The 25,241-nt window shown below is 36.1% G+C and overlaps 1 long non-coding RNA gene across 3 annotated transcripts in view; it reads left to right on the top strand.

Annotated features, from left to right (window-relative positions):
• LOC123548456 (uncharacterized) overlaps positions 1 to 25,241 on the top strand; it is a 62,195-nt gene that overhangs the window by 9,815 nt on the left and 27,139 nt on the right. For all 3 annotated transcript variants that reach the window (XR_008371454.1, XR_008371453.1, XR_008371455.1), the window contains exons 3-6: positions 502 to 593; positions 2,178 to 2,367; positions 3,850 to 4,086; positions 11,606 to 12,077. This is a non-coding gene — a long non-coding RNA (uncharacterized LOC123548456). The remainder of the gene's footprint in view (positions 1 to 501; positions 594 to 2,177; positions 2,368 to 3,849; positions 4,087 to 11,605; positions 12,078 to 25,241) is intronic.

Genomic DNA, 25,241 nt, shown 5'->3' with positions numbered 1-25,241 from the left:
AGTGTTTTCAAGACTTAACAGTTGTAAAACTTTGGTAAATAGATTAATTCAGTAGGTTTCTGTTAGCATGGTTTTTCCAGCTTGAGTAATACAGTGTTTTGAAAATTGAGTTTCTCTCAACTACATTTAAATTTAAGTTTTTCACTGTAAAATCTGTAATCAGTTTTGAAGACCAGCTAGAGTGAAACTGTGTCTAAATGAATAAACCTCGGAACAATCTGATAGCGTCTCTTATGTAGGTAAATTTAATGGCCATTTAAGAAACTTTTTCTTCACTGCTTTTTTGCAAAGATGACATTCTGTAAAATTACCTTTCATATTTTTTTTATAAGACTGTCTCATTTTGATAATTATATCATGATGGGTCTTTATTGAAACAGTTTTGCTGCATGATGAATACATAATATTTAGAAAACTTAATTTGCATGCAATATTAAATTTAAGCCATGTTTCTTTTGTTCTTTTGGCAGCTTTTTCTTTTCTTTTTATTAATATTTTCAGGATGAGAGTGCCTCTATTCCGATGGCTGTGAGCTTGAAATCACCTGGACATCTTTTATGAGTCAATTAACCGCATGTACACCTCCAGTTAAAGTAAGTATTATGTAGCAGTTGTTAAACAGGGTTGGGTTACAGACATGTGGCTTTAACCATCTTTTATATACAAATATTATACCAACAGGTAAGCAGAAGTTCCTGACAGAATATGGCTGTAACATCAGGCTTAATTGTTTATATGGGAATCAGATACACTGTTGTATTGCACTTTTGTCAGACTTTGAGTATGAAGTAGGCTGGAATATTTACATTTAACTTCAGTCATCAAAGATTCAGCATGTTTCCCATCAGTTTAATTAAAATATTAAGAAACTATATGAGATGATCAGCAGGTTAGGACATTTTATAAAATTTAGTGGTTTTATTCCATTTCAGGATTCTGGAAACAATATCCATAAATGATTGTTATTTGATTCAAACATGCATTTTACCTGTTCCTACATGTAACTGTTAATTTCATATTAGAGGTAGATAACGACTGATATTTGACCCTTAATAGGAAGAACAACAGTTTTTTAGCTTGACTTTTTGAAGAAACAGTAGAGCTGTTGCACTCTCCCCGGTGCCGGTGTCGCTGTTGGTTAAAATTTTTGATAAAGTCAAATATCTCTGTTACTATCAGAGCTATTGACTTGAAACTTAAACTAGTTTTTTACTATCAAAGTCTACACCAGGAGAAACAATCCCCATAACTCTGATTTGAATTTTGACAGAATTATGCCCCTTTTTAAGTTAGAATTTTTTGTTAAAATTTTTGTTTGATAAAGTCAAATATCACTGTTACTATCAAAGCTACTGACTTGAAACTTAGTATACTTATTTACCAGTATAGTCTACACCAGGAGAAACAAACCCCATAACTCGATTTGAATTTTGACAGAATTATGCCCCTTTTTAACTTAGAATTTATAGTTAAAATTTTTTATAAAGTCAGAAATCTGTTACTATCAAAGCTTTTGACTTTAAACTTAAAACAGTTATTTACTATCAAAGTCTACACCAGGAGAAACAATCCCCATTACTCTGATATCCCTTTTTAACTTGGAATTTTATTTACTGGCAAAGCTCTAATTTAGAGTCAAGCACAGAGAAAAGTTGAGCGTGCTGTCTTATGGACAGCTCTTGTTCTCGCTTGTCATTGAATTTCTAAGTTAAACATAGAATCAAAAGTTAGAGTAGAATCTTAACCTTTAGCCTGCTGTCGGCAAGTGATTTTGCCTTTGTCACCAGTGCAGACCAGGCTGATCATGGTCTGCACTGTTCTGTATTTAGTCAGTAAATTTTCAGTGAACACCCCTTTGATAAACAAGTGGTACTGCCCAAAGTGAATGATGGACCAGTCCAGTTTAGAAATTTAGCAAGGCAAAGGTTAAAGCAATGAGCACAGCCAGCACAATCTGAGACACATACAGTAAACCAGTCTATTTGCAAGTTTGGCTGGAATACCTGGCCTTGTACTGAAGACATGACTGTAATTTCTCTTTTAAAAGTAAAGAGGGACAGTAATGAAAAGAAGTTCTTACTAAGAATAAGTTTGTTTCACAAGTTTTTAAATCACTTCAAATTGTGTTAAAATGGACTTTCATGGAAATGCCTAGAACAATTAATGACTTGTTTCAGACTGTTTAGTATATAATGGGTCATCTACACTAAAAAACCTTGCAAGCTCGCAAAAGTCTGCCACCACTTCAGCTGACTTGGTGATGATGGTGAAAATTGCAGTTCCTGAAAATCCCCATGTTGATGACCTAGCAGTAAGAGTATCTCAGCAGAAAATGTACATTCCTTAATATGTATCTTCATTCTCTAAGTAAGTATATGTCATATATGTATAATAATGAGAATTTTTGGAAAGTCTGTATATCTCGAGTATTTTGTTAATTATATATATGAGCCGCTCCATGAGAAAACCAGCATAGTGGCTTTGCGACCAGCATGGATCTAGATTCATCCTGCGCATCAGCGCAGTCTGGTCAGGATCCATGCTGTTCACTAACTGTTTCTCTAATTGCAGTAGGCTTTGAAAGCGAACAGCATGGATCCTGACCAGACTGCGCGGATGCCCAGGCTGGTCTGGATCCATGCTGGTTGCAAACCCACTATGTTGGACAATGGTTTTCTCATGGCAAGGCGCATATACAGAATGAAAGCTGCAATGCATCTTTCAAACAAGCGTTAATATATTGCCTGGCATATTGGCTTACTACACTGATATACGTTAAAGAGCACATGCAATTCGGAATAATTCCATTTTGAAGCACAGGTTTAAATTATTGAAGTTATTTTAATGACCAAGCACTATTAGTTACTCAACTTCGGTCAAATTTCATAACGATCAAACACATAATCACAAAGTTTTTTCGTGCGTTTGTCAAGAAACCCCACAGCAAAACTGAAAATCATAATTATTTGACACAGAAATTTAAGATGCTGAATTCCTTCTGATACAGAAAAGATCATTGCAATCGGATGCCTATTAATAGTTTTAATGTGTTGCTGTCTAAATTCATGCATATTAACTTAAAATTTGAGGTGTTTATCAAAAGATTTTGTGTGCTTTGCAACTCTGAGAATGAGGCTAGACTGTTTGAAAATAAGACTAGAATTTTAGGACATATTTAAATGCTTAACAAGAAATAAATTGAATTATCACTTAAAACATATAAAATGTATACAAAAAAAACCCACTTTATTTAATAAAAAAAAAAATTAATAGAGATTCATTTCTGTTAAATGACATGTTCCTGTCTAAAAGTTAACGTGTTTTCAGTCTTCAAGTTTAAGAGGAAGTTTTCATCCTGTTTACCTTGCAGACCTAAATTTAAAAAGTTAGTAAGAAAATACTTTTAAATTTTGCTTTGTTGTACACTTTAATTCCAAAGGATCTTGACACTGAATTTATTAATTGAATATCTACATCAAATTGAACAAATTGTTTTTATCGCCACTGTTCAAAGTATATGGAGAGAATCCCATTTGCAAATTAGGCTACTCCACACCCACACATGGTTAAAGTTTTGATGCACTTTCTCTTTATGACTGTAATTGATGGATTTGCTTCAAACTTTAAATAGTGATTCCTTATCATCAACCACATAAAAGGACAAAAGATTCATAACTCTGGCACCATTATTTTCTGAATTACATTAATTATATCCCCTTTTTATACGCCTGTCTCTGAAAAAGTGGGGCGTATTATGCGAACACCCGTGGCGGGCGGGTTGAGCACTTTGTCTTCTGTGAAGCTCTTGTTAAACACCTTCTTACCAAAATGTTACATCTTTTTTTTCAGGCTAGTGAGACAATGATTGGTTATCTCCATCCAGAAATGAAAGAACTACAATAACTGTGGAAGTTTTTAGGGAAGCATGTACAGACCAAGGTTATCTCATCTGCCGGAACCATCACTCAAGTCCCTTTTGAAGGAAAACTAACGTCCAGACAGGGACCTGGCTCTGCGTATAGGTACTCGTACATTTCTTCATGACAATCCTGACATTCCAGAAGAGACCATTAGAAAGTTTTTCAGGTAAGAAGAAATAAAGAAGATCTTCCAGTTCTTATGTGGTTGTAACAAGTCATTTACATCTCGTGAACAGACTCAGTTATGCTATTACTTTAGACAGTTGCATTCAGGGTACTCTTTACCATTTGAACTTCTTCTTTATTTCATTTAAACAACGAAATTTTGAAACCTCATTTTCAATACTTGAGAGCACTCCAATAACATGAAAAGCATATATTATGGCTTTCATTTAAAGGCATGTAGCTTTGAAACTTATTTTTCCCCTTTCTTGGTCAATTACAAACCTCACTGGGTCAAGTCCAATAACTCTGAAATGCATTTTGGCCAAATTATGCCCCCTTTTTGACTTAGAAAATCCTGCTTGAAGTTTTGCGTGCAAGTACATATGGCTATCATTTAAATGCATAATATATATAGATTTGAATTTATTTTTCCTTTTTCTAGGTCAATTGCCAACCTCACTGGGTCAAGTTCCATAACTCTGACATGTATTTTGAGCAAATTATGCCCCCTTTTGGACTTAGAAAATCCTGGTTAAAGTTTTACGTGCAAGTTACTATCTCCAAAACTAATGCAGATATTGAATTGAAACTTCACATGTGTCTTTGGGGTTATAAAACGAGTTGATAGCATCAAGTCCCATAACTCTGACCTGTATTTTGGCCAAATTATGCCCCCTTTGGTCTTAGAAAATCCTGGTTAAACTTTTGCGTGCAAGTACATACAGCTATTACTAAAAGGCATATAGATTTGAAACTTATTTTTTGCTTTTCTAGATCAATTACCAACCTTACTGGATCAAGTCCCATAACTCTGACATGTACTTTGGGCAAATTATGCCCTCTTTTGGACTTAGAAAGTTCGGTTAAAGTTTTTTCGTGCAAGTTACTATCTGCAGAATAAATGCAGATATTAAGTAGAAACTTCACATGTGCCTTCGGGGTTATAAAACTAGTTGATAACTCTGATAAGCATTTTGGTCAAATTTTGTCCCCTTTTTTTTTTCAGACTTTTGTAACTATTAATGTACACTATAGGTGACTGTCGTTGTAAGCTCGCTATCACCTTAAACTGTTATGTACATTGGGATTGATTTTCACCGCTTAATTACACTAACAGCAATAAATGCAAGTGTATGATATGATTTTATTTACAAAATGCCTTCTATTTGCTGATATATCTACCGAAAGGTGACAGAAATTAGTATACATTTAAAATTGCACAGGAATATTAAAATTATTTTATAGGTGCCCTACTTTTCTCAAGTTAAATGCATTTCTTATGTATGTACTACTCAGAAGACATGAAATCAGATATTAAAAGGCCGCTTTCCATTGCTAAGACCAAACTGAACATGGAACAGTAACATTGAATTTATTAGCTCACTTATTCGGAGAATAGATGTACTATTCTACTCGCCTCTGCATCGTCATGAGCAATCTTTGTTACTGCTATTCGGCAACATTTGTGTTTATGCCCCCAAAAGTGGGCATATTAAAATCGCACTGTCCGTGTGTGCATGAGTCCGTGCGTCCGGTGAATTCTTGTCCGGGCTGTAACTCTTCCATCCATAAAGGGATTTTGAAATAACTTGGCATAAATGTTCACTAATAATGAGACAATGTGTCATGCACAAGACCCAGACCCCTAGCTCCAAGGTCAAGGTCACACTTAGAGGTCAAAGGTTAACATGGTCTGTTCAATGACTTCTTGTCCAGGCTGTAACTCTTCCATCCATAAATGGAATTTGAAATAACTTGGAAAAAATATTCACCATAATGGGACAACGTGTCATGCACAAGATCCAGACCCCTAGCTCCAAGGTCAAGTTCACACTTAGAGGTCAAAGGTTAACATGGTCTGTTTTGTGTCCGGTCCATAACTCTGCCATCCATGAAGCGATTTTGAAACAACTTGGCATAAATATTAACCATAATGAGATGACATGTCATGCGCAAGCCTCAGACCCCTAGCTTCAAAGGTCAAGGTCACACTTACAAGTCAAAGGTTAGCAGGGTATGTTTCGTGTCTGGCCCATAACTGCCATTCATTAAGGGATTTTGAAATTTCTTGGCATAAATGTTCCTCATAATGAGACAACATGTCATGAACAAGACCCAGACCCCTAGCTCCAAGGTCAAGGTCACACTTAGAGGTCAAAGGTTAACATGGTCTGTTTCATGTCTTCTTGTCCGGGCTGTAACTCTTCCATCCATAAAGGGACTTTGAAATAACTTTGTATAAATGTTCACCATAATGTGACGATGTGTCATGAGCAAGACCCAGACCCCTAGCTCCAAGGTCAAGGTCACACTTACAGGTCAAAGGTTAACATGGTCTGTTTCATGTCTTCTTGTCCGGGCTGTAACTCTTCCATCCATAAATGGATTTTGAAATAACTTTGCTTAAATGTTAACCTTAATGAGACGACGTGTCATACGCAAGACCCAGACCCCTAGCTCCAAGGTCAAGGTCAAACTTAGAAGTCAAAGGTTAACATGGTCTGTTTCGTGTCAGGTCCATAACTCTGCCATCCATGAAGGGTTTTTGAAACAACTTGGCATAAATGTTTACCATAATGAGATGATGTGTCATGCACAAGACCCAGACCCCTAGCTCCCAAGGTCAAGGTCACACAAGTCAAAAGGTTAGCAGGGTATGTTTCGTGTCTGGTCCATAACTCTGCCATTCATTAAGGGGTTTTGAAATAACTTGGCTTAAATGTTAACTATAATGAGATGACCTGTCATGCCCAAGACCCAGACCCCTAGCTCCCAAGGTCAAGGTCACACTTACAAGTCAAAGGTTAGCAGGGTATGTTTCATGTCTGTCCATAACTCTGCCATTCATTAAGGGATTTTGAAATTACTTGGCATAAATGTTCCTCATAATAAGATGACATGTCATGAGCAAGACCAAGACCCCTAGCTCCAAGGTCAAGGTCACACTTACAGGTCAAAGGTTAACATGGTCTGTTTCATGTCTTCTTGTCCGGGCTGTAACTCTTCCATCCATAAATGGATTTTGAAATAACTTTGCTTAAATGTTAACCATAATGAGACGACGTGTCATACGCAAGACCCAGACCCCTAGCTCCGAGGTCAAGGTCAAACTTAGAAGTCAAAGGTTAACATGTTCTGTTTCGTGTCAGGTCCATAACTCTGCCATTCATGAAGGGATTTTGAAACAACTTGGCATAAATGTTTACCATAATGAGATGACGTGTCATGCACAAGACCCAGACCCCTAGCTCCCAAGGTCAAGGTCACACTTACAAGTCAAAAGGTTAGCAGGGTATGTTTCGTGTCTGGTCCATAACTCTGCCATTCATTAAGGGATTTTGAAATAACTTGGCTTAAATGTTAACCATAATGAGATGACCTGTCATGCACAAGACCCAGACCCCTAGCTCCCAAGGTCAAGGTCACACTTACAAGTCAAAGGTTAGCAGGGTATGTTTCATGTCTGTCCATAACTCTGCCATTCATTAAGGGATTTTGAAATTACTTGGCATAAATGTTCCTCATAATGAGATGACATGTCATGAGCAAGACTCAGACTCCTAGCTCCAAGGTCAAGGTCACACTTAGAGGTCAAAGGTTAACATGGTCTGTTTCATGTCTTCTTGTCCAGGCTGTAACTCTTCTATCCATAAATGGATTTTGAAATAACTTGGAAAAAATGCTCACCATAATGTGACGACGTGTCATGCACAAGATCCAGACCCCTAGCTCCAAGGTCAAGGTCACACTTAGAGGTCAAAGGTTAACATGATCTGTTTCGTGTCTTCTTGTCCGGGCTGTAACTCTGCCATCCATGAAGGGATTTTGAAACAACTTGGCATAAATGTTTACCATAATGAGATCATGTGTCATGCACAAGACCCAGACCCCTAGCTCCCAAGGTCAAGGTCGCACTTACAAGTCAAAGGTTAGCAGGGTATGTTTCGTGTCCGGTCCATAACTCTGCCATTCATTAAGGGATTTTGAAATTACTTGGCATAAATGTTCCTCATAATGAGATGACCTGTCATGAGCAAGACCCAGACCCCTAGCTCCAAGGTCAAGGTCACACTTAGAGGTCAAAGGTTAACATGGTCTGTTTCTTGTCCGGTCCATAACTCTGCCATTGATGAAGGGATTTTGAAATTACTTGGCATAAATGTTCCCTGTAATGAGATGAGGTGTCATGTGCAAGACCCAGACTCCTAGCTCCAAGGTCAAGGTCACACTTAGAAGTCAAAGGTGTTTCTTGTCTGGTCCATAACTCTACCATTTATCACTTATGACCGAGGCCTCGTAGGTCAATGTCACAAAATGATATGTGATTTTTTGCGCATAAAACTGTGGCATTCTTGGGCCTACTTCAGGGCATTTGTCACAAATAGTGACAGCTCTTGTTCTTTGTTACTATTGCTGATATCTGACTGTAACTTCACATTAACATTGTTCAGCATACAAACAAAGTATGTGCAGGGGCTGGACCCATTATACCTACGGTCAAGGTCACCAAGGTGTAATGCTTAGGTTATTGTCCCAAACCTGCTTGCGGTGAGCTCGATATAGTTGTCACTTTTGGCGGGCTGGTGTATGTGTCCATCTGATTTTGTCCGGACCATAACTTTGACATGCATGTACCAATCTTGTTTGTATTTGACATGAGTGTTAACCTCAATGAGAAGGAATGTCATGTGCAAACCTGATGTTCCTGTCTCAAAGGTCAAGGTCACAGTTGGAGGTCAAAGGTCAAAATTGTCTGGACCATAACTTTGACATTAATGTACCTTGAAACTAAACAGGTATGTTGGTCTTAATGTGTACATAACCCCTATTTATTTAAGGGTCACTGGGTCAAGGTCAAGGTCACGGTGACCTGAACATTTGAAAATGGTTTCTGTATGAGATCTGGGCAAGTACTTTACCCAGGACCCTTTAAGCTTCATAGGTATGTTGGTCTTGATGTGTACATGACCCCTATTGATTTCAGGATCACAGGGTCAAAGGTCAAGGACACAGGACCTGAACATTTGAAAATGATTTCTGCATGAGATCTGGACAAGTATTTTACCTAGGACCTTGAAACTTCATAAGTATGTTGATCTTGATGTGTACATGAAGCCTATTGATTTCACTTGATCGGCGTCGCGTTGCCTGGTTAAGTTTTATGTTTAGGTCAAGTTTTCTCCTAAACTGTCAAAGCTATTTCTTTGAAACTTGCAACACTTGTTCACCATCATAAGCTGACCCTGTATAGCAAGAAACATAACTCCATCCTGCTTTTTGCAAGATTTATTGCCTCTTTTGGACTTAGAAAATCAGTTTTCTTGGTTAAGTTTTATATTTAGGTCAACTTTTCTCCTAAACTATCAAAGCTATTGCTTTGAAACTTGCAACACTTGTTCACCATCATAAGCTGACCCTGTATAGCAAGAAACATAACTCCATCCTGCTTTTTGCAAGATTTATGGCCCCTTTTGTACTTAGAAAATATCAGTTTTCTTGGTTGAGTATTACGTTTGTCAGTTTTTCTCATAAACTATCAAAGCTATTGCTTTAAAACTTGCAAAAGTTTTTCTTCATCATAAGCGGATGCTGTACATCAAGAAACATAACCCCTCTGAGAAGTAGGGTCTTTTTATATCGTTGTGTATTTTCCTTTTATAGTAGAGGTCTCTTATTGAGACATAAAGGGGCATACAGCATGTAAAGATGGAGTTCTCTTACTGACATTTAATGAAGCAGCTTCTTGAAAATATAACCCTTATAGTAATGATAGTTCTGTACTTGAAATGAGACAAAACCATGCAGGAACATACACAAGGCAGTAGACATACAGTTTCTGCATGAAATTACGCAAACCTTGTGTTTATGTATTTTCTCACCCTTTAGATATCCATATGTGTACCCAAATATATACTGGGGTATACTTGTTTCAGACTGTCTGGTCGTCTGTCTGTCCGTCCATAAATGCAATATTGTGTGCACCATCTCTCCCTTGACACAGTTTAATGAAACTTTACACAAAGTCAATTCAAGTGATCAGTAGTAACCCTAGTTGTGCATGGTGCATGTTAGGGTCTTTCAGAAATTTTTTTTGCAGAGTTACGGGACTTTGATTTTTTATACCATATACATAGACACAATCTTGTGCACACCAACTCTCCTCATCCCCTTGACACAGTTTAATGAAACTTTACACAAGTGATCAGTAACAACAGTAATTGTGCATGGTGCATGTTAGGTTCTTTCAGAAAAAAAATTGCAGAGTGTAAGTGACTTTGATTTTTTTTCTATACGATATACATAGTCTGCATATGCAGTTTTGTGCGTGCCTAATCTGAAACCATGCACATAATTTAATGAAACTTAACTCAAGTGATCAGTAGTAACCCTAGTTGTGCATTGTGCATGTTGGATTCTTTCAGAAAAAATCTGCACAGTAATGGGACTTCGTTTCTTTTGGTTTAAACAATATTTTATTAACCAAATAGCATTTAATTACAATACATTTTTAGCTCGACTATTTGAAGAATATTGGAGCTATCCTACTTACCTCAACGTTGGCGTTAGCGTGAGCGTGAGCGTCACACAGATGTTAAAGTTTGCATACCGCCCCAAATATTTTCAAAGTCCATTGAGATATTGCTTTGATATTTAGCATACTTGTTTACCATCATGACCCCAGTCTGTAAAAAGTAGGAGGCAACTCTATCAAGCATTCTGACTGAATTATGGCCCCTTTTAGACTTAGAATATGCTTAATGTAATTTTATAGTTTTACACATAGTTTATATTATACTATCAAGCACTGAGAATAGTCGAGCGTGCTGTCCACTGACAGCTCTTGTTACAAGAGTTAGGGATTGAGTAGAAAGCTAATAAGCTTTTTTAGAAACTCTTTCCCGAATCGTTTCTTCGTTTCTTTTGTTACCATACTATATACATACAGTCTGCATATGCAATCTTGTGCACACCTAATCTCCTGAACCCATGCACACAACTTAACACAAGTGATTAGTAGTAACCCAAGTTAGCTTGACTTTTCAAAGAAAATGTAGAGCTATTGCACTAGCCTCTGCCTCTGCATTGATGTTGACATCGCTGTTTTACTGGTTAAAATTTTTGATAAAGTCAAATATCTTTGCTACTATCAGAGCTATTGACTTGAAACATAACATAGTTATTTACTATCACAGTCAACACCAGAAGAAACAATTCCCCATAACTCTGATTTGAATTTTGACAGATTTATGCCTCTTTTTAACTTAGAATTTTTTTGGTTAAAGTTTTTGATAAAGTCAAATATCTCTGTTACTATCAAAGCTTTTGACTTTAAACTTGAAATAGTTATTAACTATCACAGTCTACACCAAGAGAAACCATTCCCATAACTCTGATTTGAATTTTGATAGATTTATGCCCCTTTTTAATTTAGAATTTTTGGTTAAAGTTTTTGACTTTAGTGATAGCTCTGGTTTAATCTTTATTCTTCTAGTGTTCTCAAAACAAACATCTTATTTCAGTTGTGGCTCTTGCAAGAAGGTTTACTCATGATGTCCCTTGTGACCCGCTGGTAGAGAAGTACTCAGATTACAAAATCAGCCCAGAACCTGATCTGCCAAAATTCAGCAATAGGGTTTACACCATTGGATACATTCAGGCTCAATATGGAAGACATCAGACTTATAGATGGGAACAAGAGATTCAAGAAGCTTCAAGCCATTGCCTTAGTCATACTGTCTTTACCAATAAGCAGTGCCGATTTAAAGAAATGCTTCTCAACAGTGTTAGATACAATAAATCGTTTCTAGTACGAAGTATCACTAAACAACACCGCATGTACGGTTGAATTGTTAGCAGATGACGGCTAGTGAAAGTGTAGTATGTGGACCAAAGTGCCAATCATGTGGCATTTGTTGCGAGTGAACTCTTATCCGTTCAGTTCAGTAGGCTGTAGTCAGAAGACAAAGAACGATCACAAGTCTCCGAAGGAAGGTAATTTTTTTTTTAAAAAAGGAATGGTTAATTAATGTTTTGCTTTTAGAATTTTTTGATGTTGAGACAAATTTTGGTTTAAATGAAACATGCCACTTTTTTCCAGAATTTTCTTTAGAGCAATTTGGGAAACAATAATTGTCCTTTTTTTTTTAAACAAATAAAGCAGGGGTCATGGTGTGTTAGGCTAAATTGAAACCAGTTTCCTGTAAAATCCATATCAAATTGCTAGGTCTGAACCAGGCAGTATTCCATAAAAGCCATTCCCTGCATTGAAAATAATGTTGGGTTCTGTCCATCCCAATATTTGTGTTGATAAAGAAATTCATTGTTCATTCTGAGTATGAACAAGGGCACCTCTTTTTTGGGTTAACCTGAGCGGGGGTCTTGTATGGAAAAGTATGTACTAAAATCCATTATCTTAAGCCCTATATTTTTTTTTGCTGGTTACAGGTAAAATGTAGTGAACCAATATGCACCATTATCTTGTTAGGTTATGAATCATAAATATTCTTTAGAATTCATTGCCTTTTCTGTAAATACAATGTTATAAGTTTGAACTTGTTTTCTGCTGGGCACTCCATTGATGTTGAACTTCATTTTTTCATCAGATACCATATACTAATCCCCTTTCTTATTGACATGCATAAGCAATCGGGTATGTAAGAATTATTTGTCTGGATGAAATGGAGTGTATTGCACAAACCCAAAGCTCACATCTCAAAGGTTATTGACACATTTTGGGGATCAAAGGGTAAACAGCCTGTCCAAGCTGTAACATTGGCATGCATTGAGCACTGTCTTCATATTATTTGACTTATATACTTAATGAAGGTCAAGGTCACAGAGATCAAATATCATGTAAGATTTTATCGAGGCCATAACTTTACCAGATCGTAACACGGTATTTTTGTCATAAATGTTTGCCTCACCGAAAAGATAGTTTTCTGTCTCAAAGGTCAAGGTTACGTTGACTAAGAGGTTAAAGTTAATGGGCTGTAACTGACATATTAAGGAATGTCCCTTTTAGATGGCTGTCATATTGATTCGTGGAGAGTGATGAAAGCAAGTAACGAACTTGAAAATGTTTTAACTTGGGCTTGAAAATTCTAGTTTCTTTTTTGATACCAGTATTTGTACACTTCTTATTCTTTGCACCACCTGTAGGTTTACCAGATTATTTAATGCCCTTGATTTCTTATCTAAATGAAGCCAAATTTAGAATATGACAAAAGTGTAAGGGGAGAAAATGAACTTGTAAATATTCAATTCAGAGTTATGGTTCTTGCATTTATTCTCATTGCCACAGGTCTTTCATTACATTCTATGTTATTGAGTTCTGTTTATACAAAAATGTTAAAAAACAAAAAGGGAGATGAAGCTGTACAAATCCTAGAATTGGTTATGGTTATAGCCTTTGCAGGTCTTCTCTTTGCATGTACATCATTCCAGTACAAAAAGGGAATTAAGGATTTGTGTGGTTATTTGATATACTACATATATATCTTAAATTGTTAGTAATACACGTTGTAACTGTGTATAGTAATAAAAATTTGAAGAAATTTTGTCAAAGAATTAAATAACTAAAAACGCTTGTTTGCTATTAATAACTCAGTTATTTTGCGTACCCCATGTATACCTGATTATATGCTCAAGTTGCAGATAAGTAAAGTGTTATTGTTTGTTTGGGTCAGTCCTTAGAAAACTATTTAAGGGGTTGGTTATCTGGAAACCAAAATGCCACATCTTGATTGCCATTCAGTAATTAATTTGGGAAAAGCATGTCTTTGCTCAAACCAAATTTCCCCTCAATAGGAGTGTCTTGTTTGTATAGATCTGAACCAGTATCATCATTAATTTAGAAAAAAAGCATGTCAATACTGTGAACCAATACTTTTTCAAATAATTGTCTTTATATATGCAGAAGATCTGAACCAGTATCCTCTAAAAGTTAATTGGGAAAACCATGTCAGGTCTGACCCAATTTCCTCTCAATAGTCAACTTGGTTTACATTAATTCTGAACCAGTATCCTCTAAAAAGTTAATTCAGAAAAAAATTATGTCTGGTCTGAGCCAATATTCTCTCAGTAGTAAGCTTGGTTTACATTATTATAATGATCTGAACTGTTAATTGGGAAAATATTTGTGAAGTTTTTTAAACCAGAATCCTCTCAATGGTAAACTTGGTTTACAGTAGATCTGAAATGTTATATGGGCACAATTTGTCAAGTCTGAATCAATATCCTCTCGATAGACAACTTGGATTTCATTAGATCTGAATCAGTATCCTCTAAAAGGTTAATTGGGAAAACCATGTCAGGGTTTAAACATTATACCCTCAATAGTCAACTTGGTTTGCAAAAGATATGAACTGTTCATTGGGAAAATATGTCGGTTCTAAACCAGTAGCCTCTCCATAGTCAAATAGATTTAAATAATATCTGAACAAGTATTCTCTAATAGGTTAATTGGGAAAATCATGTCAGGTCTGAACCAGTGTCCTCTCATTAGTCAACTTGGTTTACATCAGATCAGAACCAGTATCCTGTGTAATAGGTTAACTGGGAAAATCATGTCAGTCCAAAACCAGTATACTGTCATTAGTCAACATGGTTTACATAATATGTGAACAAGATTAATTGGGAAAACCATGTCCGGTCTAACCAGTAAAACTTTCAATGGTCAACCTGGTTTTTCAATAGATTTTTACCATTAATTCAGAAAGTATATCGGGCTCTAGGCCCGCCAGTGTCCCTCCCTAGTAATCATTTTCTTGTAGGGAAGAGATGGTTGGCTCTGAATGAGTTAGTTTCCTCTGAAAAAATCTCAACTGGAACCAAGGTTTTGGGTTTTGAACCAGTTAATATCCTCTGAAAAGCCATTGTCTGACTTTGGAACAGATTGTTAGGCTCTCAACCAGTATCCTGTAAATAGCAATTATTTTGGCATTTTATCTTTCTATTTTCCATCTAAATAATGTGAATTTGCAAATAAGTTAAATTTTATATCATATTTTTGGCAGAAAAGTTTAATTAGATTGTATGCTGTTGTTTTGTACCTAAACATCTTTTAGAAAATTTAAATTTAATGCAGCTTGGTAGAATTGGGGGCAGGCTTTTTGTACACAATGTACATCTGCTGGTAACATTATCATTTTTACAGTTCTCAAATCTACTAAGTTCATTGTACTACATTTTGCCAGGGACTTTAAAGTTGAGTTAGTTGCATCCTTCCTTTGCATCCTTTCCCCTTGCACAGTTCAGCCCCCCAGCACACACCCTGCACTATGCTTGCCTCTTTCTCCTAAAGTTCCAAGTCCAATTTAGTGTAATGTATCATCAAATTTCAATCATTTTCATGGGTGGATAGTTTGTAGTTAGTCTGTACAAATTATTTTGTGTAATTCAAATGAAATGTTCAGCATGATGTTATGTTGTGTACAATGGTCAGTTCCTCAAATGTCAAATTCACAGACAAGGGCACATGTATTTCACACTCATTTACAGTACTGGTATTTATTTTTTATAAGCAACAATATTTAAACAATTCAGTGGATTCCAGTTATGTTAAATGTTAAACATAATGAAGACCTGTTGAGAGTCTAGTATGTTCCTCAGTAATTAGGTAGAAGACAATGGCACATTTTTGTCCAGATTCACCATACAGTGTGTCCTAGAAATAAGTAAAAGGAGTCAATGGATTTTAATGAACTATTATCACATTGTGCAATTCTAAAAATCATGGTGTTTTATTAAGGTAGTAAGGTGGGCTGACAAGTTGTAGTTCAGTTTGATATTTTGTCAACAAATGTATGTTTATTTCTAGCACGGGACTGTATTGCAAGAGCAGGGGTTACTGTTTCAAAAGTAGAAAAAACACTGTGTTTTGCCAATAACTGGTTTTCATGTATAAAAATCAAGGTAATTCTATTTGGTTAAAGCAGTAGGGCTAACATCATGAAATGGGGTTTATGGTCTATAATGTTAGTTCAGATTGACATGTTATCACCAGACATGGTGACTGTAGATGTATTTGAGGCTGCTTGGTTCAGCTCCCTATTGCTAAAAGGAGGAATATAGTTTACAGCAGTTAACTTGTGTTTGTAATGGTATATTGTCACTAAGTATGATGTATAACAAGGTTATATGGATACCTAGCTTGGGATTGTATGCGAGGCGGTTAGGAACAAGGTCAAGATTGGTGATTTCTTTCTAAAGATAGATAAAGGTTTTCCCTAAGTAACATTTTATGATTGATATATTGCAATGAAACTTGATAGAAAGCTTTTGAGGAGAAAAAGGTTAAGGTTGAACTTGGGGATCATCTAGGCCATGGTCACTTTAGTCAGTAGGTTTTTCTGTGGAATGATGTTTGAATGGCATATTTGAGCTCAAGTTCAGGTCACTGTTGAAATTGTCACCAAACTTGGTGTTGGCAAGTTTTTACCAGTTTCATAGCTGGTTTCAATGTTTAAAGTCTGACGGGCATCATTCTGGCACTGGTACTAAAAATAAAGGAGAAAAACAGTTTCCCGGTCAGAAGATAAAATGGCCAAAGGTACTGTTAAAGATTTATGAAAAAATCAATGTGTCCTGCAATTCATTTTAGGGACAGATTTGTTTTTTTTTGGCACATACTGGGTACAATTATAATACCAAAAAAAGGCTGAATTCTGTAAAGAATATTAACAGGACCTAGTGTAAAAAGTTTTGCATTTAAGGAAAATTTCTTCACAGTTTATGTGAAATGGGAGAAAGCTGCTACTGGTTCATGTTTAACTTGAATTTAAGGACAATGTTAAATATGTGATGCATTTGTTATCTTAGCTTGGGGAAATTGTAAAGGTAATATGTCGGATAATGTTATGCTGCTGTTATCAATATTTGATGGTTTACTTGAGATCCTTTACATTTTTTGTCAAAATGCCACATAAATTTTCAAAGGCAAAGGTATAGGTCATCGGTAAAAATACTGAAAATAGCCTTTGATAAGGGAAATAATAGGTTGCCTGGCTGCTGGTTCATATCTGCATTTAAAAACACTAACACTCATTTCTAGGGCAAGTGATTGTATATTATGCTTTGATTGTTTAGTCATCGTAAGGGCATAAACACAATTCAAAAAAGGTTACTTTTTTCCCCCAAATCCCGTGGTGTTGGGCATCTTCCGAAAATACTTGTAGCTCATCATAATAGCTTGCTTATTAGTCCCCTACTGGTTGAAAACCAGTTTCGGGGACTATAGGAATGTGCTTTTCCGTCATTCAGTCCGTCCGTCCGTCCGTAAGTCGTGTCTGGTCCATAACTCTGTCATCCATGAAGAGATTTTAATATTACTTGGCACAAATGTTCCCCATGATGAGACGACATGTCATGCGCAAAACCCGGACCCCTAGTTCAAAGGTCAAGGTCACAATTGGAGGTCAAAGGTCAACAGGGCTTTTTTCTTGTCCGGTCCATAACTCTCCCATCCATGAAGGGATTTTAATATTACTTGGCACAAATGTTCCCCATGATGAGACGACATGGCATGCGCAAAACCCGGACCCCTAGCTCAGAGGTCAAGGTCACAATTGGAGGTCAAAGGTCAACAGGGCTTTTTTCTTGTCTGGTCCATAGCTCTCCCATCCATGAAAGGATTTTAATATTACTTGGCACAAATGTTCCCCATGATGAGACGATGTGTCATGCGCAAAACCTAGACCCCTAGCTTAAAGGTCAAGGTCACAATTGGAGGTCAAAGGTCAACGGGGCTTTTTTCCTGTCCGGTCCATAACTCTGCCATCCATGAAGGGATTTTAATATTACTCGGCACAAATGTACCTCATAATAAGACGGTGTCATGCACAACTTTCAGACCCCTAGCTCAAAGGTCAAGGTCACACTTAGCAGTCAAATGTTAACATAGCATGAACAGGATCTGTTTCGTGTCCGGTCCATAACTCTGTCATTCATTAAGGGATTTTAATATTACTTGGCACAAATGTTCCCCATGATGAGACGACGTGTCATGCGCAAATACTGGACCCTTAGCTGAAAGGTCAAGGTCACAGTTGGAGGTCAAAGGTCAATAAGGTTTTTTTCCTGTCCGATCCAGAACTCTGTCATCCATCAAGGGATTACAATATTACTTGGCATAAATGTTCCCCATGATGAGATGACGTGTCATGCGCAACACCCAGAACCCTAGCTTAAAGGTCAAGGTCACACTTTGAGATCAAATGTCAGTAGGATTTTTTTCCTGTCCAGTCTATAACTTTGTCATGCAAAACAGGATTTAGATATCAGTTGGCACAAATATTCCCCTGGATGAGACAACATGTTATGCGCAAAACCCAGGCCAGGGTCTAATGTCAAGGTCAACCTTAAGAGACCAAAGGTCAGACACAAGAATGACTTTGTCTGGAGCATTTCTTCTTCATGCATGGAGGAATTTTGATGTAACTTGGCACAAATGTTCACCAACATAAGACGGATTGTCATGCGCAAGAACCAGGTCCCTAGGTCTAAGGTCAAGGTCATATTTAGAGATCAAAGGTCAATATCAAGAATGACTTTGTCCGGAGCATTTCTTCTTCATGCATTGAGGGAGTTTGATGTAACTTGGACCAAATGTTCACCACCATGAGGCACCCTTGTTTTTAGAATTACGTCCCTTTGTTATTACTATAAATAGATTTTATTGTAACTTTTTTATTACTGGCCGTAGAGAAAAATCGAGACCACTTTTCTGTGGTACAACATACATGTTACATCCAATTTTTAGGTGTATTTTGACCTATCTCTACCTGGTAAAGAGTTTCTTGTGGACTTATATTATATAGATTTTTTTTTATTTAAGATTAATTTCCCTTTGTTGGTACTATAAATAACTTATATGATAACTTTTTAGAATCTGCAAAAACATTTCAATATGAAAACAACTGTGGGTTTTTATATATGCACATTTTAATCCAAGCGTGTTGTTATAACATATTGTATATATAGTACAATATTGTTTATACATCATTGACAGATATCAGTTCATTATGTTATACTGCAGTAGAGAAAATTAGGTGCCTTCCAGTAGGGGACTTTGTATTGCATGGCAATACTTCATTCACTTGTTGGTTACTAATTTTAAAACAATTTGGGGGTAAAGCTAAGCTATTTGGAATAGGATAGGTCTGGGTTAAGAAATAGTGGCTGCCATCTAGCTTAGGTATGATCTGTTTCCCATTAGCCTACCAGTCCTATTTGCCACATACAAATGTATCCTTTATTTATTCAATACAATTCATATAAATTTTATCCAAATTAGGATAAAAAAATCTGTCCTATCCTCCCTATACTTGTTAGTTACCTATTCAGAATGCAAGGATGTGTACAGACTATTCATAGAGATGATACTGGGGAAAAGCATATTTTTGTTGATGATATTAGGGAAAAATGCATATTTTTGTTACTGCTAAATTTAGGAACATACCTTTTTATGAATATTAGTTCTTTCACAGACATTGCATAAATTTTAAATTTTTAGATCATGAAAACTTTATCTTGGGAACTACCTTTTAAACATTTAAAAGAGAAATAAAGTCTAGTGGTACAAAGATACATTTGAGTTTTGTTTTATGAAATTCCAAACAAATATATATTTATAAGACAAACAATTGAAGGGACATTCATGTAGTTTAAAGTTTTGATAGAGCATTCTGTCTTTGCAGTCAAGATGGGAAGAAATTTGTTTGTATTAAAATCTATGAGAAGATGTTTTGAAAGCATAAAATACAGTGACGCAAATTATAATTGTGTCCAGCACTGACATAAGAAAAACAAACATCCAGGTCTTCAGTTCGCTGAAATGTCACATATGGCCTATATTTAAGATTAACAAACTTTAAGGCTAATGCTACATACATGTAGAAGAAATTTTTTGATAGAATTTCAGTATTTTTGCAATATGTAATGATTAAATTTGTACTATGAAATAGAGACCAGCAGTTCACTCCTTTGTGTTGAAAACAAACTATTCTAAGATTTAAAATTCTAGGATTTTTATCATGAGAAAATTTTAAGCGATATCAGTTCAAGGTCAAGGTGGTATGATGAGATCATAGGCCAAATTAGGCAGTTTTTGATGTAAGCTGTTAATCTTTTTACCTTTGAAAGATATCAAAGAATTGGCACAAGGTTTACAAACAGAACACATCTTTCAGTCATAGTGGTTCAGTGTCAAGGTCATATTCTGAGATCAAAGGTCAAATGAGCAGGTTTGTGTGCACATTCTACATCTTTAACCCATGATAACTTGGCCAAAATGTTTGCATTTTGCAACTTCCAGTCATGTACAGTCAAGGTTAAACATTGTGGGGTCAATTTTACATTGTGAGAGGTCACAGCAAAGGTCAAATAGGTCATGTGGTATTTCAGGTCTGAATTGTAGTTTCAAATAACAGCAGATTTGCATGCACATTCCATATCTTTAACCCAGAATAACTTGGCCAAATTGTTTGTATTTTGCTACGTTCAGTCATGTTCAGTCAAGATTATACATTATGGGGTCAAGTTTTGAATGAACTTATTTGAAAAAGCTCCATATTTAAAGACTGGAAGATAAGATCAATTCTCTTTATTCTGCTGTTGCTTTGCCTGTTTGCTTTCCTATGAATGCAGCTTGTTCGCTGTGCTTGTATCTTCATTCAGCTGACATTCCCATCCAGCTTCCTTTCCTATCCTATCTCACTATCACATCTGCCTAGCCCTAGCTAGCTATCCCATGGCGTCCCTCCATGATGCTACTAGGGTATATATTTCTTCCTGCTAACTATCACATCCTCCTAGCCCTAGCTAGCTATCCCATGGCATCACACCATGATGCTACTAGGGTGTATATTTCTTCTTGCTAACTATCACATCGTCTTAGCTCTAGCTAGCTGTCCCATGGTATTCCTCCATGATGCTTCTAGGGTGTTTATTTCTTCCTGCTAACTGTCACATACTGCCATTAGGGCCGGTATTATATCCAATTAGCTCTCAGATGTGCTGCCAGGTTGTATATTTCATCTCACAAGCTAGCCAAAGCCGCTACCAAGAAAGATGTTATATACAGTCAGCCAGCCCATTTATTCATATAGCCTACCCTATATATTCCAATAAGCTCATCTATACTTCAGGTTTTGTTGGCAGTATATTCCTTTCAGCAAAAAAATTTTACTAAATGTATCGTCTATTCATTACAGCTAACTGTCTCTTCTATAGATGTGCTACCAGGTTGTATATTTTACCCATCAAGTTAGCTAAAGCTGCAACATAGTATGGTTGTATACATCCAGCTAGCATTCTTGTCTTCTTACTTTCCATCTACCTGTTGCTCATTTTGACCTTTGTCTTTCAGTCTTTCAATATTTTGCATCTCTTGATTTCACAATTTTTCAAACTTAAGATCAGTTGATCATTATGGAAATACGGGACCTATTCAGTTAATATGAAATTAGCAGTTACATTTTGGCCAATCTAAGAGTTTTCTCCTTTCATAGCAAATATAAGAAAGCAAACATTGAAGCTTTAAAACTAAACTCTGATTTATAAAAGTTGTTTTAAGAATATTAAGAAAAACAGCATATTTTCAGTTAGTCAAATTCTGAGAACCAAATAATATTCTTTTCATGAAACTAAACCACATTTATATAAAATATGCACCTATGACAATCTAGACAAAATATTGCCACCACAGTTATTGCCCTTTACTGTAAAATTGCAAATATTAACAGTGCCTTTGATCTCAACTACACTTACACAAAATGTGTATTTCTATATGATCTAGGTCAAGTTTCATAATTATGTATCTCCAGAGTCATTGCCCTTGAATTAGTCAAAATTTCAAAACTGACAGTGTGTTCTCAATGTGTCTGCTCAATGAGTGTTTGTTCCTTGATCTCAGCGACACTTCTATATAATATTTTGCAATAAAATTCAAGTGAGGTTTAATAAATTTCAAGTAAAGACCACTTCTCCAGATTGATGGCCTTTAAATTAGTCAAAATTTCAAATCGATACTTGTTGTTTTTGTTCTTATGATCTCTCTCATATGGAATATTTCCAGGATGATGTTTGATAATTTGCTAGTGAAGACCAATTCTCCAGAGTAATGACCATTGAATTAATCAAAATTGCAAAATTTAAATCTTAATTTGTAGAGTATTATAAAAATAAAAGTTATTTTAATGGGGATATATTTTTGGCAGTCTTGTTATTTCTGGCACTGTTTGACAGGGAAGTGAAGTGTTGGTTGCTACTTCTAAGTACCTGTACAAATTCTCAGTGGCTGATATTTTAATTAAGTAAGGTATAAATTTCAAAGTGAGCCCAGTTGAAAGTTAATGGTATGTTTTATTAACACAGGGTTCTTTAGTACTGACCAGGTTACCACGTTACATTCAGGGTTCTGTAGTACTGACCAGGTTTCCACGTTACAAACAGGGTTCTTTAGTACTGACCGGGCTACCATGTTACACACAGGGTTCTTTAATACTAACCAAGTTACCATGTTACTCTCGGGGTTCTTTACTACTGACCAGGTGTCCGTGTTACACACAGGGTTCTTTAGTACTGACCAGGTGTCCGTGTTACACACAGGGTTCTTTAGTACTGACCAGGTGTCCGTGTTACACACAGGGTTCTTTAGTACTGACCAGGTGTCCGTGTTACACACAGGGTTCTTTACTACTGACCAGGTGTCCGTGTTACACACAGGGTTCTTTACTACTGACAGGTGTCCGTGTTACACACAGGGTTCTTTAGTACTGACCAGGTTTCCACGTTACAAACAGGGTTCTTTGGTACTGACCAGGTTACCATGTTTACACACAGGGTTCTTTAGTACTAACCAGGTTACCATGTTACTCTCAGGGTTCTTTAGTACTGACCAGGTTACCGTGTTACACTCATGGTTTTTTAATGCTGACCAGGTTACCATGTTACACTCATGGTTCTTTAGTACTGACCAGGTTACCATGTTACAAGGTCAAATAAAAATTGATAAGATTGCTAAGATGGATAATTGCTGTTTGGGTAATAGTTACAAGGCCTTTTGTTATAATATGTATCATTAAAGTGGCATTGCTGATAATGTAACTTAAATTTGATTCTGTTTTAAAACATTGGCATTGGCTATGAAAGAGTTTTCTTTATGAATTAAATTTACTAAAAATGAAGCGTTTTTGAATTAATTGGCATCTAGGAAAATATTATTTGCAATGTCTGTTAAAGGAATATTTTGTAAAATACAATAGCAATTGAGGTCTGAAAGTTGATGGGTTAAGTTGAAGTGGCAAGGTAAGAGTTAAATGAATGCATGACTTGATCTTAACTTTCCTGAACTATTAATCCATTAGGGGCAACTTTTTCACATAACAGAATTATAAGACAATTGTTATTTAAAAAAAACAAAAGAAAGATTTGTTGAAGTTCAGTAGTGGAAAAAAATGTTCTAAAAATCACCAAGGTCGCAGCCCTGGAATGAGCATAAATTGTCATATTTCATATTGTTACCACATCCCTGAGACAAAACTGAATGTCATAGAATGTATATGACCACAAGATATTGGGCAAAATCATATTGTATAACCAGTGATAGTAAATTTCCATACTTCATGCTGTTAAGACATCAACAGCCACATTCGTTGAAAAATTGTTATGCCAGCTATATAAAATAATTGATAAATGCTGTAGTAATACAAGAGTTATGGCCCTTGAACAATCTTATAGAACATAATACAGGATACAAATTGTTACAAGAAAAATAGTTGGCAAGATTGCTCCAGCAACACATGAGTTATGGCCATTGAATATGTCTTAATAGTGTAATTTTACAGTGTTCACTTTATATAAGCAGTTTTTACTGATACATTAATACAATAACCAAATTAGGTTATTTTCTTCCTTAATGCAGATACAGAGTATGGACTTGGTAATCTAAGTCATAAGATATAGGTCAGTAGGTCAAATCATAAAAGTCTCGGGTAGCACTGGAAAGGAGACATCATCTACATTACTTACATAAAGCCTGGCAGAAATAAAGTCCATGTACAACCTTGGTTATCTCCTGTAAAAACAGTTATTGGGCATGAATCATAGAAATCCCATGTTAGCACTAGAGAAGAGATATTTATATTTCTTCCCCTGTCAGAGAGATTAAGGTCAATATAGAAAATTATACTCTTTAGGTTTTAAAATAGGTCACTAGGTCAATTTAAAGTTAAACAAGGTCTTCTAAGTCACCATATATTATATACAGTATTTAACCTGTGTAAATCCTTTCAGAATGGTATTAAGTGAGAGGAAAGTTCAGGTACAAACTAAATCATTTCAGGTCAAAAGAATGATCACAAAAAAACATCTTGGTTACACTGAAAAAAGATACCTGTACCAGATGTAAAACTTGGTAGAGCAATCTAGCACTATTTTGACCCTTTCGTTTTTTTATAGAATTTAATAAATAGTTTAAAGTTTCTAATAATTTTGGTGTAAGTTTCAGATGTAGTTTAAAGCATCTTTTAATAATTTATTTTATTAGCTCACCTGTCACAAAGTGACAAGGTGAGCTTTTGTGATCGCGCGGTGTCCGTCGTCCGTCCGTGCGTGCGTCCGTCCATAAACTTTTGCTTGTACATTTTTCATGGGATCTTTATGAAAGTTGGTCAGAATGTTCATCTTGATGATATCTAGGTCAAGTTCAAAACTGGGTCACGTGTCGTCAAAAACTAGGTCAGTAGGTCTAAAAATAGAAAAACCTTGTGACCTCTCTAGAAGCTATATACTTCACAAGAACTTCATGAAACTTAGTCAGAATGTTCATCTTGATAATATCTAGGTCAAGTTCGAAACTGGGTCACATGCCATTAAAAACTAGGTCAGTAGGTCTAAAAATAGAAAAACCTTGTGACCTCTCTAGAGGCCATATATTTCACAAGATCTTCATGAAAATTGGTCAGAACGTTCACCTTGATGATATCTAGGTCAAGTTCGAAACTGGGTCACGTGCCATCAAAAACTAGGTCAGTAGGTCAAATAATAGAAAAACCTTGTGACCTCTCTAGAGGCCATATTTTTTTCATGGGATCTGTATGAAAGTGGGTCTGAATGTTCATCTTGATGATATCTAGGTCAAGTTCGAAACTTGGTCAC

Source organism: Mercenaria mercenaria, chromosome 6, assembly GCF_021730395.1.
Source record: "Mercenaria mercenaria strain notata chromosome 6, MADL_Memer_1, whole genome shotgun sequence".
Lineage (NCBI taxonomy): Eukaryota > Metazoa > Mollusca > Bivalvia > Venerida > Veneridae > Mercenaria > Mercenaria mercenaria.
Note: the sequence above shows the minus strand (reverse complement) of the source record. Positions and strands in the feature narration are given on the sequence as shown.